Genomic DNA, 18853 nt, shown 5'->3' on the forward strand with positions numbered 1-18853 from the left:
AAGAGAAGATGAGACAAGAAGAGAAGACAAGCAAACACAGAAGAATGTGTAGCAAATGGATACAGAGATCAGACAGGGAGTGCAAGCAGCACGGGGGGTGGGGGAGGGAGTAGATAAATAGATAAATCTTTGATAAGCTGGAAGTCAGCTAACAGGGAGGTGAAGATGGTCTACCACCACACCAGGGATCAAGAGTGCCTACAGCTGCAAGCAGAAGAATTGCATCCATCATCCATGTGGAATCTAAGCCCCCTTTTGCTCTAGAGGTGGAGTGGACATCACCATCCCAGGGTCCACAGAATGGAGGAATAAAATATGGATTAGAATGGAAAAATAAATAAATAAATACATACATACATAAATAAATCTTAAAAAAAATAAACGCAAAAAAGGCACTTTGATAAAATGCAACATTCTTTCACAATTAAAAAAATAAAAGTACTCGAAAAATAGTGAACAAGAACTTCCTTTACCTAATAAAGGGTATCTACAAAAATCCTATAGCAAACATGGTACATAACAGTGTAACTTCAAAAGATTTTTTCATTATTTTATTCAAAATTTCACTGAAGATCCTGGCCAGTGGAGCAAGACAAGAATGAGAAAAATATGTAAAAGAAAAAAACAAAACTCTCAGTATTTGCAGCTGAACTGTTAGTGAATGAGTTTAACATACTTGCTGAATATAACTTAAAACATACATATAAACGACATTTCTTAATATACGCTATAAATGATGAATTAAATTTAAAAAGTAAACCTTACAATTCTATCAATAAACATGATGTTGCTAGGAGTAAATCTAAAGAGAGTGCAAGACTTTTCAAGAGTCAATTATAAACCTTAGTGAGTGATATAGAATAGCGATCTTATTTGACCACAGATGGTGACACTGTTCATACCGTGTGCTCTACCACGTTCATCCCAGGCATCTACTGCTTTGAATTTTTTGATATTTTATCTATTCGAGTTCTTCTTGGGTATATTCCTTCATGCAGTAACTTTTATTGAATCCTAATTATGTACCATTGACTGACAGGCAATGGGGATTCCAAGATAACTTCACTGACTGCTTCTTGTTTACTTTTTGTTCATATAATAGATAAAGATGATATAGATATGGCTAAAGATACTATTTTTAAAAGTTATAAGATTTGAAGAAATGTGTTATTGACCTGCTTGAAAAAAAAAAGGTAGAGTGTACCTAATAGGTAAGCGTTGTGTAGAAACATTAATTGCAAGGCATTAAGAGAAGCCTGAACAAGCATCCATTAAAAAACAAACAACAAAAAAACACCTGTTGCCCTACCATTCTCTCTATTCAAATATTTAAGCTTAAGAATCTTAGCAAAAACTGTAGACCTCACCCACACATACCCATTAACCAGGTTGGAAGACCCAGAAATTCTTTTCTCCAAGATTCAAGTTACCCTTTGATGCACCAAAAATGAAAAGCTCAATCACAGACACAAACTCAGCATATTATCCAAGGCAGATGCTGTCTGAAAATATGCATGCAAACTTTTGAACCCTTTTCTGAGGATAATTTTTTTTATTGTTACAACCTCACTATCTAGCTATTTTGTTCTTTTTAAAGATGGCCTGCTGAAAATCCATGTCTTTCCTCTTGAATGATACTAAAACTTCTGTTTCTTCTCTTTTTTTCCTCCCCACACTTCTCCTGCTTCTTCTCCAAATCTGCTGGTGTTTGTAACTCCTTTAATGTGGGTGTGGCCCTCTCCATCAGCCCTATGGGTAGTTGAACAAACTCACCTACCTGCCTCTCTGCTGCCTTGCCCACCAGGAGACACTCCCAGGAATCCAGGTTGGTTGTGGTGTGTGGGGTCCAGGGGATTATAAAGCCAAGTCATGCTCAGGGCCGCCTCATTTAACACCTGAGGAACTTCATGCCATTCTCATCTTCACCTTGCAGACTTGTGCAAGGTTTGCCGTACTATTTCCGCTAAACTGCAATGTTGAGGAGCCCTTCAAAAATGTACCCTCCTGTGCCCCACCCCTGTAGGGTCCTGCTACCCCTCCAAGCATTAATGGTGATTGCAGCATCAATAATATTAGAAGGTGGCAGAAATTCTTTAGGCAGAGCTTTGCTTCTCCCTCTAACCATAAAATAGGATGGTTTTCTCTCTACCTTCCTTGAATTCTAGGCTTAGGGTGCATTTGGTGATGTGCTTCAATGACTCAGGTACCCCTGCACACACCTTTTTCTCAAGGAGAACTGCCTCCAACCAGGGTTGCTGGCCAGACACATTACAGGCTAAGCCTCACCCCCCAATCGCATTGATCTCTGGACAACAGTGCCCCAACAAAATGGGAGCATTCTAAAGAAAAACAATTCTTAAGAAACATCTGACTACAGGGCAAGTTGTGCAGTATAAATATCACACGGCATCCAGGAAAGAGCAAAGATGGGGCTCAGGCTCATCGATCCCAAATTAAACCACCTAATTATTAACTGGGTGATGCTGAGCAAATTCCAAAGCTCTGCATCTCAGAGGTTTATGGCTCTCATAGGCTAATTACAACTTCCCTGCTATGATGCTTTGAAGATTTGAAGTGACAACTGTAAAGAGCCTTTCATAGTGGCTGGAGTTGCATGGGTGCTCGAAAAATCATTCGTATTACTATTAACCAAGATTATCTCCCTTCAATAACAACCAATCTTTTAAAGTAAATAGTATTGGTCCACTTAATAGAGAGAAAAAAACTGAGACTTGGAGAAATTAAGTAACTTTTGCAAAGTCAATCTAGTGAAACCGATAAGAGCTGGGGCCCAGAATTAAGTCTTTTGACCTAAATTTTGCACTCAGTAATATTTCACTAACCATATGACACAAGAGTTTTAAAATTTTTTAACATTTAGGTTAACTGCTAGTCTTCTCATGTGGAATATTTGGTTGTTTTTTTTAATGTGCTTTTTTATTGTCTTTTTAAAAAAGATAAATAGATCACATAAAACTTTACATTAAAAAACGAGAGGTTCCCATATACCCCACTCCCTACCCCACCCTGCTCCTCCTACATCAACATCCCCTTTCATCAGTGAGGCACATTCATTGCATTTGGTGAGTACATACTGGAGCATTGTCACACCGCATGGACCATAGTTTACATTGTAGTTCACACTCTCCCCCAGTCCATCTAATGGGTTATGGGGATATAAAATGTCCTGCATCTATCCCTGCAGTATCATTCAGGACAAATCCAAGTCCCAAAAATACTCCATATCACACCGCTTCCTCCCTCTTCCTGCCCTCAGTAATTCCTGTGGCCACCATCTCCCTATCAATGATACAATTTCTTCTATTGCTAGAGTCACAATGGTTTATAGTAGAATACTAGCAAGTCCACGCCAATCCATATTACATTCCTCCATCCTGTGGACCCTGGGATGGTGATGCCCACTCCACCTCTAAATTGAGAAGGGGCTTAGATCCCACATGGCTGATGGATGTGATTCTCCTGCTTGCAGTTGCAGACAGTCTCAGTTCCCTGGTGTGGCTGACCGTTCTCACCTCCCCATCATCTGACTTGGGTAAGTCCAATGAACCGGAGAGTAGGTGTTGCAACTCTGCTGAGGCTCAGGGCCCAGCTGGCACATGGACAGTCCAGAAATCCAAGTCTCCTGAGCATACACAAACCCAAGCACCAATTACAGGTTCAGTAAAAGTGACAGAAGAGGCATATATAGAGAGGTCACATCTGAGTCACACTCAGGAGCACCAATTCCAAAGTAGGGCCACTAGCAAGGCAATGAACTCCAGAGCCATCTATTATGACCATAGTACCTGTGTGTCTCCATAACCCTCAGGAGCACCAGTACCTAGGGTTGTATCTACTTGGACTGTCTCTGGGATCCTGCGGAGATGTGTGTAAGCACAACCCCTCTGATGACCTCCCTACTCATTTTGAAGTCTCTCAGCCATATAAATTCATTTGTCTTTACCATTTCCACCTTTTATTCAAGGTCTTTTTCTAGTTGCATCACCAGCTGGTGATGGTAGTAAACCCTCAGCACCAGGGAGGTTCATCCCCAGGAGTCACATCCCACTCTGGGGGGAAGGTAATGCATTTACATGCTGAGTTTGGCTTAGATAGTGGCTACATTTGAGCAACATGAAGGCTCTCAAGAGATAACTCTTAGGCACCCTGCAGCTCTAGGCCTAGTTGAAATTTCAGGCACACAGGCTTATAAGAATAGTCACCAGTATCAAGGGCCCATCAATGGACCATCCTTCTTCACTGGTCTTTGCCCTTGCACTTGGGGGATTGTTTCTGTTCCATTGGGGAATGCAACAGAGCTCCCCAGGATGGGAACTCAGCACTCCCTCAGTTGTCATTTGTAACTCTCCACTATGACAATACCCAACAAACATTGAACATACCTGTATACCCTACGTGCATGCCCTCGCAAACTCCCTCCCACGTAAGCATCCCCCATCAATGACACCCCACACCAGTGTTCCTCCCCTGCTATAGTTAAACCCCTCTGTGATCCAAAACTTCTTTAAAAATGAAGCCTAATATATTGCCAAATTCAATAAGTAGGAAAATGAAATAGTATTGGCAGTTTTAAAGATTAGAAATAGAATACATAATAATTAGAAAAACTAAAATAAGTAAAAAATAGATTGGAGTATTAAAAAATGAAAAATATGAAACTTTTTGATGTTTTGCCTTTCATCACAGTAATAGGTGTTGCCCTACATGTCCAGTTGCAAGGCAATCTCTTCCACTCCTTCCTCAGTGTCTACATACCCCCCCTTTTTTTTAATTTTTAATTTTGTCTTCTAAATAGTTTTAGATCACAGTAAAGTCACATAGACAGTATAGGGGACTCTCATAGACCCAATATCAAACCCTTTTCCCCTTCCTCAGCAATGATCTTTTTACATGTGGATGTTATATTTGCTACAGCTGATTACAGATATTGAAACATAGCTACTAACCATGGTGCCATTATGGCTTACATTATGGTTTATATTTTAGATAGTACACTTTTCTAAATTTTTGGTTACATTATGGTTTACATTTTAGACTATACACTTTTATAAATTTTTGGTGAAATTTATCACAGCTTATATCCATCGTTGCACGACTTTGTGACACACTTCCAATGCCCCCCAGTTACCCCCTCTTCCATCTATTCTATTCCTCTCTCCCTCTCCCCTCTAGGCCCACATTGACAACCAAGCTTTCCTACTTGAAGTGCAAGATTCATAGATTTTTACAACAATGCTGAGGGCTTGACACTTTAGTCTGTCCTCCCCCATTGATATGTGGATCTTGCTCTATATTGCCTCATTCCTTCTACTGGTTTCAAATAATGCAATTAAAATTTTCATGAGTTTTTCTTGGTAAAAAGGAAAATATGAAAGTTCTGCTCAGGTTTGTAAAAATTATTTCTGTCTATCTGATAGCTTCACTAATACTTGTTTCTCAGGACTGCAGACTTTCACAGACAAAAGCATGGAGTTAGAATTAAAAGATTATCTACTATTATTTCACTTAAATATAGAAATATCACTGAGATTTTTAGAATGATGCTGTTCATTTACCTTACTTTATTTATTCAGAATTTACTAAAAAAATTGAGCTAGTTGTTTTATTGGGTTCAATAGTGAATCAGATCATCTTTTTCACCTCAAGAGCCAAGTAATAAATTTGTAAATAAAACCTGGCTTCATTTAATTCAAGCCCAACTAAATTGTAAAACCCTTCTTCTTTCAGGCTGAATACAAATGTGCCTTAAAATGGAGACTGATACATATTGCCGCTGAAAAATAAAACGATTACCAGAATGTGATTTCCACATATACTGTCTCCAAAGAGAGAAAATTCCAATTATTTTCTAGCTTACAAGTTTTTGTATACCTTCTGCTATCACAGCTGAAAAACCTTCCCGGAACTCTAATAAAATCATGTTTCAAAGTGCTTTTCTTCAAAATAGAATGCAAAATAAATCTAAGAGCAAAGTTAACTCATGGCATAGTCATACAATTCAGAAAATCTGGAGGAGAAAATCTAGGACCAAATATATGTCTGGGTGGATTTTTAAGCAGGGATCACCTTAATTAAATGTGTACTAGGGCAATACTTGTAATGAAAATGAGTGCAGTAAACTCATGATGCATGCTGAATCTGAAGGATGCCCAAATTTATCAATTATTATCCAGTGAAGTGTGATTTACCAATCATTGTAGAAATAATCTTTAAAAACTTTAGGTAGAACTTTCATATTTTCCTTCTGGCCAAAAAATATTCATGCAAATTATAATTGCATTATCTGAAACCAGTAGAATTCAAGAGAAGACAGAAATCCAGACTTTTTAGGCATTTTCCCATTTTCAAGTCTTGGCAACTAATTTAAAATATTTTAATACTGTGCAGTATATGGCTCCCAGTTTGTGAGTTCTGTTTATTCTCTCATTGCTAGATGTCTTTGATGCAAAACTACCTTTATTTTTAGTTTATTTTCATTTATAAAAATTCTTGACATTTGCAACCTGTACTTTTAAAAATTCATAAAATGCATTCAGGCTGAGGAAATTATATTAGTCGAACTATATGGGAATAATTTATAGTTGTAACGATTTAAATTCCAGGTACACTTAGAGGAGCCATTTATTAAATCATACTATGTTTGCCAGAAGATCCAATAGCTGGAATCACCTGGCCAAGGTGACCCCTTCTGATTTCTTTTAAGGAATAGTCTTCAATCCCATTCCTACATGCTGAGTGTTATTTAAGCTATTCGTAAAAGGCTAGGCATTTTAAAAATACTCTCATGTACCCAATAAAGAGCTCAATAAAATTCTTGAGTCCATTAAAGCAGTCTAAGGAAAATAAAGACATTAACATTGCTTTACCCATCACCAGATATTCCTGTTAAGGAGATTTGTATTTTTGGTGTTATGACATTGTTGTTTTAAATTTGACCAGAAACTTCATGCAGCAGTCTCAAAGAACTTTTGCTTTGTGGTCTAAGTTTTATTATACAGAATCAGGTGAAGTAATCCAAAGGATTGTTCAAATTGAATTTCTTTTCACCAAAGTTATCCACAGAGACAAGTTTGAAGATATTCAACAGTCGCATTCCCTAGAGATGTTAGGGAGGCAAGATACAGAGTCAGAAACAGTTATCTGTGATAAAGCAGTCTTCTCTAGTGACATTAATGTTTTTGCCATGGGAAGTTACCTTTGATTTAAAGAAGGTTTTGCTGCTTTGTTATAATAGTTTTACCACTTTTACCAGTCTTATCAGCCCACTTTCACTGTGGTGGTTGATTTGTCTGTTTCCTTTGGTATGGCCCTTGAGAACTCCTTACTGAAGCAGTAACCCATATGTTAAGATTGAAAATTTCAGTTGATTGGAAAGGACAAAACAATTTAATATTCAGGGACATTCATTGTAAGTGTAATTGTCATGGAATTTTGCATTTCCAAATTTGTTCACAAGCACTAGATTTCCAATATAAAGGACTTCATATCACACATTTAAAAATAAAGATCTTTTTCTAACGCAAGATAATAATATGCTCAATATAGATGATTTAGAAAATATAGAACATAGCAGGGAAGAAAATATGGCATATAACCCCATTTCCCAAAGATAACTGCTGCCAACATTTTTACATGTTACTTTGCATATGAAATTATGTGTATATTTATTTTTTAATTAATTCATTGAGTCAATAAACATTTCCTGAGCCTCTATTGTATGCATGGCATTATTCTTGGACTAAGAATACGTTAGAAGAAAAACACCCAAGACCACTGCAATCATGGTGTTCATACACTGGAGAGGGGAGAAATAATAAATAATAAGCACAGTAAATAAATGCAGTGTTCAGAGAGGACGCTGACATTGAAAAAAATAGAGCAAGTTGGAAAGATTGGGAAGTCAGGAATTAGGGAGGTGTAGGTGGCAATTGTAATTTGAGTCATCAGGGTAGCCTCATTGAGAAAGAGACAGTTGAGAAAGACAAAGAGGCAATGAAAAAGAAAATAAAGAAAGAAAAAAAAAGAGACAATGAAGTGAAGTGCGCAGATCTCCAGGGAAAGAACATTCCAGCAGAGGGAATGGTATGTGAAGGTCCTAAGGCAGAAGTGTCCCTGGCCTGTTAAAGGAGTGGCAGGGAGGCCAAGTGACTGGAGCAGAGGGCAGGAGGGAGAGTGGGGGAAGACACGGTTGGAAAGGGAGTCCAACCAGGTGGGACCTTGCTGTCCACCATAAGTGCTTATGGTTTTACCCAGAGCAAAATGCAGAGCTATTGCAAGGGTTTAAGCACAGAAATGACATGCTCAATCTTATATTTTCAAAGGGTGCAACTTGTGTTAACAGTTGTGTAGTATAACATTTTGTGTTATATAACATTGGAGCATTTTCCCATCCCGTTTCTTTGAGGGGGGAGAGGGAAGGGAGACATCATCTTAATGTCTGTATTCTAAGCTCATCAATGTATCTATGAGTAGATATATTGTTCGTTTTAGTTTCCTTGGCTGCTCAAGCAAATATCATGCAAGTGGTTGGCTTAAACAATGGATATTTAATGGCTCACAGTTTTGAGGCTATGAAAAGTCCAAATATAGGCATCAAAAGGTAATGCTTTCTTTCCAAAATCTGGTGTTCTGGGGCAGGCTGTCAATGATCCTTGGTCTTGACTTTTCTTTCACATGGCAATGCATATGGCAGCCTCTTGTGGCTGCTTCCTTCTTTTCCCAGTTCTGCTGACCTTCAGCTTCTTGCTTCCAATGGCTTTTTCTCTAAATGTCTGAATTTCATTCTGCCCATTAAGAACTCCAGTATTAGGATTAAGGCCTGTCCTAACTAAATTCAGCCCCACTTTAACTGAATCAATCTCATCAAAAGGTCTTACTTATAATGGGTCCACAACCACAGAATGGATTAATTTAAGAACATGTTTTTCTGTGGTATGTAGCTCCAAACTATCACATTATCGAATTCCAGTTTTTTTTTCCATTATTAACAATACTACTAACATTATTATCAACATCTTGATATGAAAGCCTTTATTTTAGTGTCTTTCCATTCAAATAGATTCTCATAAAGGGATAATTGGGAAACAATATGAAAAAGAGTCTTGAAAAGTATGATCAGATCATTATTAAAGCAAAGTCAGATATAATTTGCACTCCCAGAAGCAACATATAAAATATGACATTATTTTGGTCAACAAAACAATAGACCAGTTTTCCTAACTTAAGAAATGTACCAAATTCATTCATGCGCTATTTGTGAAAAAAATTTATAAAAATCTATACTCACCAGACAGATCACATTGGTACATGACCATATTTTTCTGACACTCCGACATTTGTTACGTTTCCTCTTTTACCAGCTTTCACTTCATCATACCATGTTCATTAACTGCCAAAACCTTTCAATGTAAATGACCAACATGCATGTTTCAAGCCAAGCCCCCTTGCATTTCCTTCCCTCAGCTTTAAGAGGTGGAGTCTGTGATAACTGAAACAGATTTCCTTGGAAGCCCAACTCCCATTACCTCTTCAAGAAAATGTTTATCAAGCTAATTAAGAGACCAAACAGAAACATATGTACATAATACTTCATAAAAATATCCTTATGTATTTATTAAAGTAATTCTGTAAAGTTTTGTTACTTAAAGTAGCATTTTAGCAATACAAGTACTTTCCTTTAGAAACTATCAGTTTTGATTTTGCTAATGTCAGATTTGCTATCACTTGTCTTATGTAAGCTTTAGAACTTTGCTTCCATTTAATGAAAATTTTCCTACGTTGAGAGGTAGAAAATTTTGTGTCTGAATGCCTGAACAGGACACATTATTGTAATTTCAGACTTATTGAATGAATTCTATGTTCTCTTGGATTAAAAAAAAAGTCTTTATTTTTTTCAATTTATAACGTCATGATAAGAGTTTAAAAAGTCAATATAAAAATGGAAATCTTGATTGTTATATTTTGGAAACTCAGGTCTGGGAACTAAAGGAGAGCTGTCACTATAATTAATACGTGTGTACTTATACAAAATGTCTGCCTATATTATATTTAACTTATCAGAAAGTGTTGAAATCATACATAAATGAAAATAAATATGAAAGGATTGATGTAGTAGCATTTCTCAATGTAAAATTAGGTGTTTGCCCTCTGCCAGGCATTCTACTACTGCTTCATGAGAATTACTTCATTTAATCATCACAACAGTCCCATCACAAAGCTTCTACTATTATCTCCATTTTACAGATGAAGAAATTAAGGTTTAAAAAAATTTGAGTAACGTGTCTAATTTCATCCAGCTGTTCAATTGTAGAATGGAAATTTGAGCCCAGATTTCTTGAACGTCAAAGCATTGGGAGATGTCTACATTTGGACTAATTTAGAAGCCAAGGTCATACACGTAAAGAATGAGAATGGATGTTAAAGGTCACAGTGGAAAATGACATGGTAGAGTGTTAAGAGCAGCATGTTGAATCTCAGGTCTGTTATTTACCAGCTATATAGCCTTGGATTATACATTACCCTCTTTAATTCTCGAATTCTCATCTATTAAATAGGTATAATTAAATGACTATGTAAAACTCTTAGTAGAGTGGTAAGCACCTGTTATGCATCCAATGATAACTTTTGTTAGTGGCACTAGGAAGGAGATTATATAACAAAGTAAGGTACCTGGTCTTAGTGGAAGAACAGCATCAGATGGGAGCTGAGATGGTTACTGGAACATATAATCTGAATTTATCTGAACTCAAGTATAAATGTAGCAGAATGCAATGAAATACATAATGTGCTTTGACCTTTCAAGGAACTATACACCTAAAACATTTTAGAAATAAATAAAGCACTTTAGGGATAAATATTTCTGTCATAAGCATCTGGTGGTAGTCATGTGTAAATACGTATGCATGCAAAATTATCTTAGTAACAGTAATGTAGTAATGTGTACTTTCTTATGTTAAAATAATGTTTTCACACACAGTATTTGTAGGGCCTTTGTTTTTTTGGGGAAAATCTCCATAACCCTCATTAACAAAAGAGGCATGGGTGCAGGAAGCTAAGCCATCGTATAATCTTGCTTGATTCTTTTTCTGAAAAAGGGATTTTATTTTCAAAATTACTTCCAGGATCTTGGAGAAGCCTGAGACTGTAAAATAACTTTTGAAGTTCCAAAGTTAATAAACCCCTACAGTAGTGATTAAACTTATGAGAACATTGCCTGCCATCACCACTTTACTGAGAGAATATATAAATTTGCAAGCACAGGATCTAACCGACAAATGTTTAACAAATGTTATTTTATATTGTGTGTACTATCACCAATAACGTTGCATGGAATATAGCCCTTTTCTTATATTGAGAAGTTTGCTATATGATTGGCTTTCATATTGTAGTTCAGTTATTTTGCATGGTATTTGTTTATGATGAGGTGTCATATTTCACTGAATACATCTGAAATGATTTTTTCAGGATAAAATATTTCAGCACAGCGAGTACTGAAAATAAGGAGTTTAAGAGCCCTGGCATTTACAAATTACATTCCAAAGTAAATAAAAACACTATAGCCATATTTTATGTGTTTTTGTTTTCAAATAATCAAGGCTGAATTAGAAGGTAGCGAGTTTGAGGACATTCTCTCAGCTAGGAATGTGCCACGGGTTTTATGTACAATAATGAATGACCTGTTCATATTCTTTCTGTAGTCATTCACCAGTACTTCACAAGAGTATTGTCCCTGCTGAGGTCTGCAATGTTTTTACAGATCTGAGGGTGAAAATGATAGTAGCAATTTGTCAGATTATCTTTTCTTAAGAAATATCCTTCATCCTTAGATAATAGGGCATAGCTTTTTGCTACATTCTTACAGTATCTTTTCTTTGAAGAATGATTAAGAAAGCAGAGGTAGTGAACTTATGTTTTTTTTTTGCAATGTCCTCACAAAAAATGTCCTTACAGAAAATAAAGGGTTGACGAGTTTATAATGCTGCAGATGTTGTTATTGTTGCTTGACAGATCCAGGAGATATAAAATCTGTTTGCCACTTTATAGTTATTCAACAACCTTAAATTTTAAATCAGAATAGGTAATCCTTGTCTTTAAATATTTCTAAGGTTTGAATAGTGGTATTTCCTTGGATAGATTTGCTAAAATCCTATGGAATTAATGAGCTGGTGATGTGCTTAATTTGCATGGATAGCACGATGGAAAATCATGCTCTGATGTCTCCAATCTAGAAGAAAAACATTTGCTGGCAGCAAAAAAACAAAACGAAACAAAACAAAAAACATATAATCTTCTTTTCTAGGAGATGAAACAAGCAGAAGAATACACAGAGTGGTCAAAAGATGAGGGAAGGAGAAGCTAATACACCCTATGATTTTAAAAAACAAATAAATCATGTTTGGAAAGACTGACCTAAACCCCTGAACCTTACGTAACAGATCAATCCCTTTGGATGAGAGTAAAATAAGGACATTCACTTGGGCAAACTTTTCTTTTGACCCACATGAAGGCATATCTTAAATATTCTTTCATATATTGGTTGTAGTGTATTATTAAATTGATTTTAATGGAAGCATCTCGTTTTCTTGCTCAAGGTCTCATCTGAAAGATTAGAGATTTTATTTTTTTCCAATGTTGAAATTAAAGAATTTAGTATAAAGTGCAAGGATAGATATCTGTAATAGAATGGAGGCAATCAAAGGTAATGATAATGACTGCGTTTTCCAGAAAACATCCTTTAAGTGGGGAAAAGATAAGAACAAATCTTATCTTTTAGAATCTGTTAAAATCCTTTAACTTTAAACTGCATTTATTTGACATTTTAGCAAGAATGGCAACAAGATCTCTTTTCAGTCCAATGATCCTGGGAAATTCTTTAAATTATTTTCTCAGATGTGGTTTTTCCCACCACCTGTCGCCACTGCAGAAAATTTAGCATTGACTTCAAATAGGTGCTTGTGCCTAATGTTTTGAGATCAACCAAGATGCTCAGAAAGATAAGAAGAAACAACATCACTAAATGTTTGTTGAGCATCTACCAGTGACTAGTATTGTCTTAGATCCTTAAGTGGTCCCTGCCCTTTCAGAACTCCCAAACTAAAAGGGGAGACAGATAATACATTACAAACCATTTAGGTCAGTGCTATAAAAGGACATGGTCAGGATGCTGCTGGAACACACAAGAAGTGCACCCATCACAGTCCTTGGGCTGAGAGGGTGTTGTAGAATTTGAGAGAGGCTCAATTATTTGTGTATAGAGAGGCCAGGACTCAGGAATGGTTTTAAGAAGGAAAAATGGTTTATTGACGGCCGGCCGGACTTCGGAACTTTCTGTTTCAATCCCGAGCCCCGAACAAGATTTTCAAATGTCTTTTATACAGAGAGGAAAGGCCAAATGGTCCTTTTGTTTCAGTTCTCAATAGGCTTGAATTAGCATGTATTTCCACATCTTAGGTAAGCTTTTACCATGGACCTCAGGCATTAGATAAGCATTTAGCATATTTGCTTTGCATTTCCCTGAATACTTAAAGTTTATAGACCTTGCATTGTTAAACTGTTTCCTGCTCACCAAGGACAGGACTGCAACCTTTCATCATCCCACACCCACAAGTCAGATAGTTTAGGTTATCTCTGAAGAGGCAAAGCCTGCCACCCATAGCCCACATCAAGGGGAGTGGGAAGATGGGGTTGGGGTAGAGGGGCTTGTGTGTGTACATACGTGTGTGTGTGGTGTGTATGTGCATTTGAGGCATGCTGGAGAGGAGTTGTCACATCCTTGACAGGAAGAGAGGAAGGAGGTATGAGAGATGATTTATAAACTGCGATCAAAGGGCAGAGTAGGAATTATCCACAGAGTGTTCCTAGAAGTAGTATTATGTGCAAAGACCCAAGGATAATTGAGAATGTATTCTCAATTTACTATGTTGGGGAAAACACTTCCAAAATGTTAGGAGGTGCATGAACCACCTGGCCTTATTGTAAATAATTGTCAAAATGCATACTCTGATTCAGCAGTTCTAGGGAGGGGCCTATGATTCTGGACATCTAACAGGCTCCCATGGGACACCAATGCTATAGATCTTGGACCAAACTTCGAGTGAGCAACAAGGTTTTGGATGACCTTTATGACTGCCGTTCTATTTTCCAGCCATTTAAGTTCAACTACATAAAGTGCTTTTTAGAATCAGCTATTTTGAATTTCTTATAATCTCATATCCAACTAGCCACTTCTCCATACTTCATCCTTTCCCATCAACCTCATTGTCCTTGTTTCCTCATAATGATACTATGGTTCTAGACTCCTCCTCTGCCACTGCCATTCCCATTGAAAGTCATCATTTCTGAAAGTGACAGTCATTTTTTGATGACATGAGTTAAAATACAATAACCAAAATACAAAACAACAAACTCAATGTCCTGGAACTGAGATGTTTGCCATTGTGGTTATTTATTGTTTAAACTTTATTTTAAAAGAAGTTTTAGATTACAGAAAAGTTACATAAAAAATATAGGGGATTCCCATATACCCTACCTCTTCTCCCTCTCAACATCTTCCCCTATTAATAACATTTTACATTAGTGTGGTATATTTGTTACAATTGGTGAACAAATATTGAAGCATGATACTGACCAAGCTATTTTATACTTTGCACCAAGATGTTTTATACTTTGCACCATACAATTTTATAGGTTTTAGCAAAATGTATAAATGGCTTTTGTCCATCATTACAATATCATGCAGAATAATTCCAATGCTCTAAAATTGTGCTATATTCCACTTTTCTTCTGCCTCTCTCCCCTCAGAACCTCTGGTAACCACTGTCTTTATATCAATGTTATAAGTTCTTCATTTCTACAATATTAATGTCTATTTATTCCAGGGTTGCATTACTCCTTATGTTTGTTCATTCCTCAATCTTGGTAATTTTGGGATGGTAATGCTCATTCTGCTTTAGATTGAGATGGGGCTTAGATCTTATAGGCAGATGGAAGAAACTGTTTTGCTTGAAATTGTAGATACTCTTTGCTTTGGGGGAGGTTATGTATTTTTTAAAATTTCTCTGTGGTGCTTAAAAACTTTTTCATGGAAGTAGTCTGTCTGCTTTTGCTATAAAACAGGAATGTTTTTTAAAGATTTTATTTTTTATTTATTTCTCTTTCCTCCTCCCCCCCCCCCCCGCCAAGTTGTCTGCTCTCTGTGTCCATTCACTGTGCATTCTTCTGTGTCTGCTTATATTATTGTCAGTGCCACCAGCTATCTGTGTCTCTTTTTGTTGTATCATCTTCCTGCATCAATTCTCCATGTGTGCAGCACCACACCTGTCATTTTCTCTGTGAGTCCCCACCCACCAAGGGGGCAGGCACTTAGCATCCTACTGATGTGGCCCAATCAAAGCCTTAATCATTATTTAATCAAGTAAAAGTGAAAGTTCTGAATTCAATATAATCGAATATGCCCACAGGGACAGACCAGTTTACAAACATAATCCAAAATCTATTTATAGAATTCATAAACAAGATCAAACTGCTACAAGGAAGTTTTCAATTATTTTTAGCCATAATTAATTATTAGTTATTTCTTATAAAGAGATTTGAAATGTGTGAATGTATCCTAACATTGTTTCACACTTGGGATGTAGTGGAATGTTCTGAGCACGACTATATAGTTAGCCTTATGTTAACTTGGATCTTGGTTCTTCCATTTCCTAGATGATGCACAGAAAAGCAGAGTGACTAAGTGCTAGTACTCTGGAATCAGACTATTGGGTTTGACACCAGTTCTGCTACAATTTAGCAATGTCTCAGTTTAGTTATCTGGAAAATGAAAATAAATTACATCTGTTTTACTGGGTATTTATGGAGATTAAACGAAGTAATACAAATCAAGCATTTAGCACAGTGCCTAGGCAAGTAATTTCATTTTGTTTTCCACAATTTGTTCTTCTTTAAAATGGAAGTAATGAAAACAGTCACCTCATTGGAATGTGATGATTAAGTGAAATAATAATGCACAGTGCCTGGTATATAATATGCACCAGTAAAGCTTCACTATCATATTATTCATGCTATACAGTGTTATAAAGTGATCTCTAAATATTTTGCTAGTAAGAAGAATTTTATTTCACAGACTACTTATTATTTCACTCTCAAGGACTGCATGTTTGTCTACCTGTGTGTATAACAAACCAGCCAAAGATCTTTGACTTCAAAAATAGCCTTAGGGATCTCATATCCCATCCTAGCACAGAGCTCTCCCTGTGGCAGGGTTTAGCCCATCTTTGTGGATGGGTTACCAGCAAAGGTGAGGAGGAGGAGGTAGAGCCCAAAGACCATGTCCATGCATCCCTTGCTTCACTGCAAGTGACATCTTGAACCATTGGTTGGTTTTATCAAACACATCCTAACAAGCTCATTTCAGAATGTAATGGGCATAAATTAGAGGGCACATCTGGAATTTAGTTATGTTTTTAAATCAAGATTTAAACATCTGAAGACATCTGGGTTCTTTGCAATGTAGGAAACGTGATATTACAAACTGGTTTAGGGCATGGGCTTAAAACCAAAGCTGATTTTGAGTGCAAGCTTTCCACGTCATACATCATAATTGCTTGACCTTGAAAAATAACTTAAATCCTCTAGGACTCAATTTCTTCCTTTGTAAAGTTGAGGGGTAGTTAAACTGCCCTCCTCATCTGGTTGTCAGGAAGATTGAAAGATATATTACATATGTCTGGCATGTAGTAGGTGCTCAGTAAATGTTTATTATTAATATTGTTGTCAACTCTTTCAGAAGTTCATAAAGAATCGTTGCATTCTCTAGAATAATTATGTACATGTATAATGGTTTCAGAGCCTATTAGACAATAAGAAAGTAAGTATTAAGTATATGACAGATCTGGGTTGAGATTCCAGCTCCTCTCTTTATCAGCTGTGAACAAAACTGAGTTCATTAACCTCTTTGAGTGTTGGTTTCCTCATTTCTATAAAAAGGATAGCAATAATACTATAATACTATTAGCAAAAGAGGAGGACTGTATACACTTTTCCTTATCAAGCAATTACCATATTCCCGGACAAATCATAAAGTCCAAATAAATGTCAATAGTTACTGTTGTTGTTGCTATTACTATTTTCAATGCCTTGTGTTGAATAGCTACAAGAATTCTCATTCAAATAACTGGAAAAAAATTTTTTTCCCAATTTATGTTGTCAACTGCTCCCCCCAAGTTTGTAATAATAATAGATAATGTGCTGAGTAGGTTCTTCATGTCAACTTATTCTACAAGAACTTATTCATTGAATCCTCAAAAGAACCCTATAGCATAGTTAGTATTATTATTATCCCCTTTTGAAGATGATGAAAATGAGAGAGAAGATCAGTATCTGGGCCAAGGTAACACAGTTAGGAAGTGGCAAAGCTGGGATTTGAACTTCATCATTCTGGCTGCAAAGCCTGCCTATCTTAACCCTTAACCTCCTCTACTCATTGTCACAAGGGTTGTAGCCTGTTCATCAAACTCAAAATAAGTGCACACACGAATATGCCCTGCACTTGCCAATAAAAGACATTCGCTTTGTCCTGCTCTGATCTCTTCCTCAGCAGGCAGCAGGCTATTTGAACTTGCAAGTTAATTTCCACAACTGGACGCTTTTCTCTCTGGGGAAATAACTAATTCCTCCCTGGGTCTTTTTCACTACTGACGGTGACCTACTTATTTATGCTGCATGAGTCATTGATGACTCCTGTACAGTGGTAAATTAGCATCTCATTCATATATAACATTTTCTATAAGGAAGGCTGCTTCTTTTTCCATTACATGTTTTAGTCACTACTTCAAATTGTGCTTTTGTACCTTCTTTCCCACCTTTTCTACCTCCTCATTAAAACACATTTATTAATTTCAGCAAGAAACTTTTCTGAAAGGATGTGCTTAATAAATATTGTCAACACTTGTCAAAATCAAAGGAAAATGTTCCAGGGAAAATCTGCAGCCTTATCCATTAGGAGCGCATTTTAAGGCTGTACTGTCTCTTGGTGGCAGTTTTTAATGTCAATTTAACTCATGTTAATAAATGCATGAGTTTCATGCCACTTCCATCTCTGCTTCATCATGTAACCGCAAATGTTCTGCTTCTCTAGGGATCAAGGACAGCATTGTTGCAAATATTTTAAAAATTCCATCACTGTCCAAAAAGCATGGGAACAGATTGCTCTGTGTTTAAAGTCACCTATTGGAAACGCGCATGTCACATAGTTTAAAAGAGAATTCTTCAGTATGTATACATTTGGGTAGCAGGCATCATTAAATTGATTCCTAATACATTTCTGGAAACCAGAAGATACATTTGCTTTGCATATTAGTGTAATGGAGTTGCATTACACTTTTTAAAGTAATGCACTGATTTTAGCTCCACCGTGTGACACCTCTACCTCATTTAATTCTCAACATAATAAGCAAAAGTATCTTTGCTGTCCATGTTTAGCATTACAACAATTGGAGCAAGCCCTGCAAGCAAACAAAGGCACTTTCAAATTCTCTTTATTGCCTTCATTTACAACAGGATTTCATGGTCGTCAAAAAGGCAGAAGGATTTTTATACCAAGGTATCTATGTGAATAATTGTCCTTTCTTCCTACCCCGGGGCTAGCTCAGCAGTTCTTAAACTTTACATAAAATGTACATTAACAGGTTGTCTGCCTAAAGCCATATACAATGTGTTTCATGGGCAAATAAGAAATTTTCAAGGATGATCTTTTACTCTTCTCTATTTTCAAATTGCCTCCTGAACCAGACCTAAGCAACTCTGCCCAATTTCGATGTGATTCCTCCCTGGA

General features: G+C 36.7%; 1 protein-coding gene across 10 annotated transcripts in view; it reads left to right on the forward strand.

Annotated features, from left to right (window-relative positions):
* SPHKAP (SPHK1 interactor, AKAP domain containing) overlaps positions 1-18853 on the forward strand; it is a 175614-nt gene that overhangs the window by 25321 nt on the left and 131440 nt on the right. For 3 of the 10 annotated variants that reach the window (XM_071216089.1, XM_071216085.1, XM_071216087.1), the window contains exons 2-3: positions 1748-1825; positions 3491-3553. The exons of 4 other annotated variants lie outside the window; for them this stretch is intronic. The gene's annotated coding sequence lies outside the window, so the exon portion shown is untranslated. The remainder of the gene's footprint in view (positions 1-1747; positions 1826-3490; positions 3554-18853) is intronic. 3 more of the 10 variants (XM_071216084.1, XM_071216086.1, XM_071216088.1) reach the window with 1 other exon arrangement.

The sequence above is a fragment of the Dasypus novemcinctus genome, chromosome 7 (assembly GCF_030445035.2).
Source record: "Dasypus novemcinctus isolate mDasNov1 chromosome 7, mDasNov1.1.hap2, whole genome shotgun sequence".
NCBI classification, from domain to species: domain Eukaryota; kingdom Metazoa; phylum Chordata; class Mammalia; order Cingulata; family Dasypodidae; genus Dasypus; species Dasypus novemcinctus.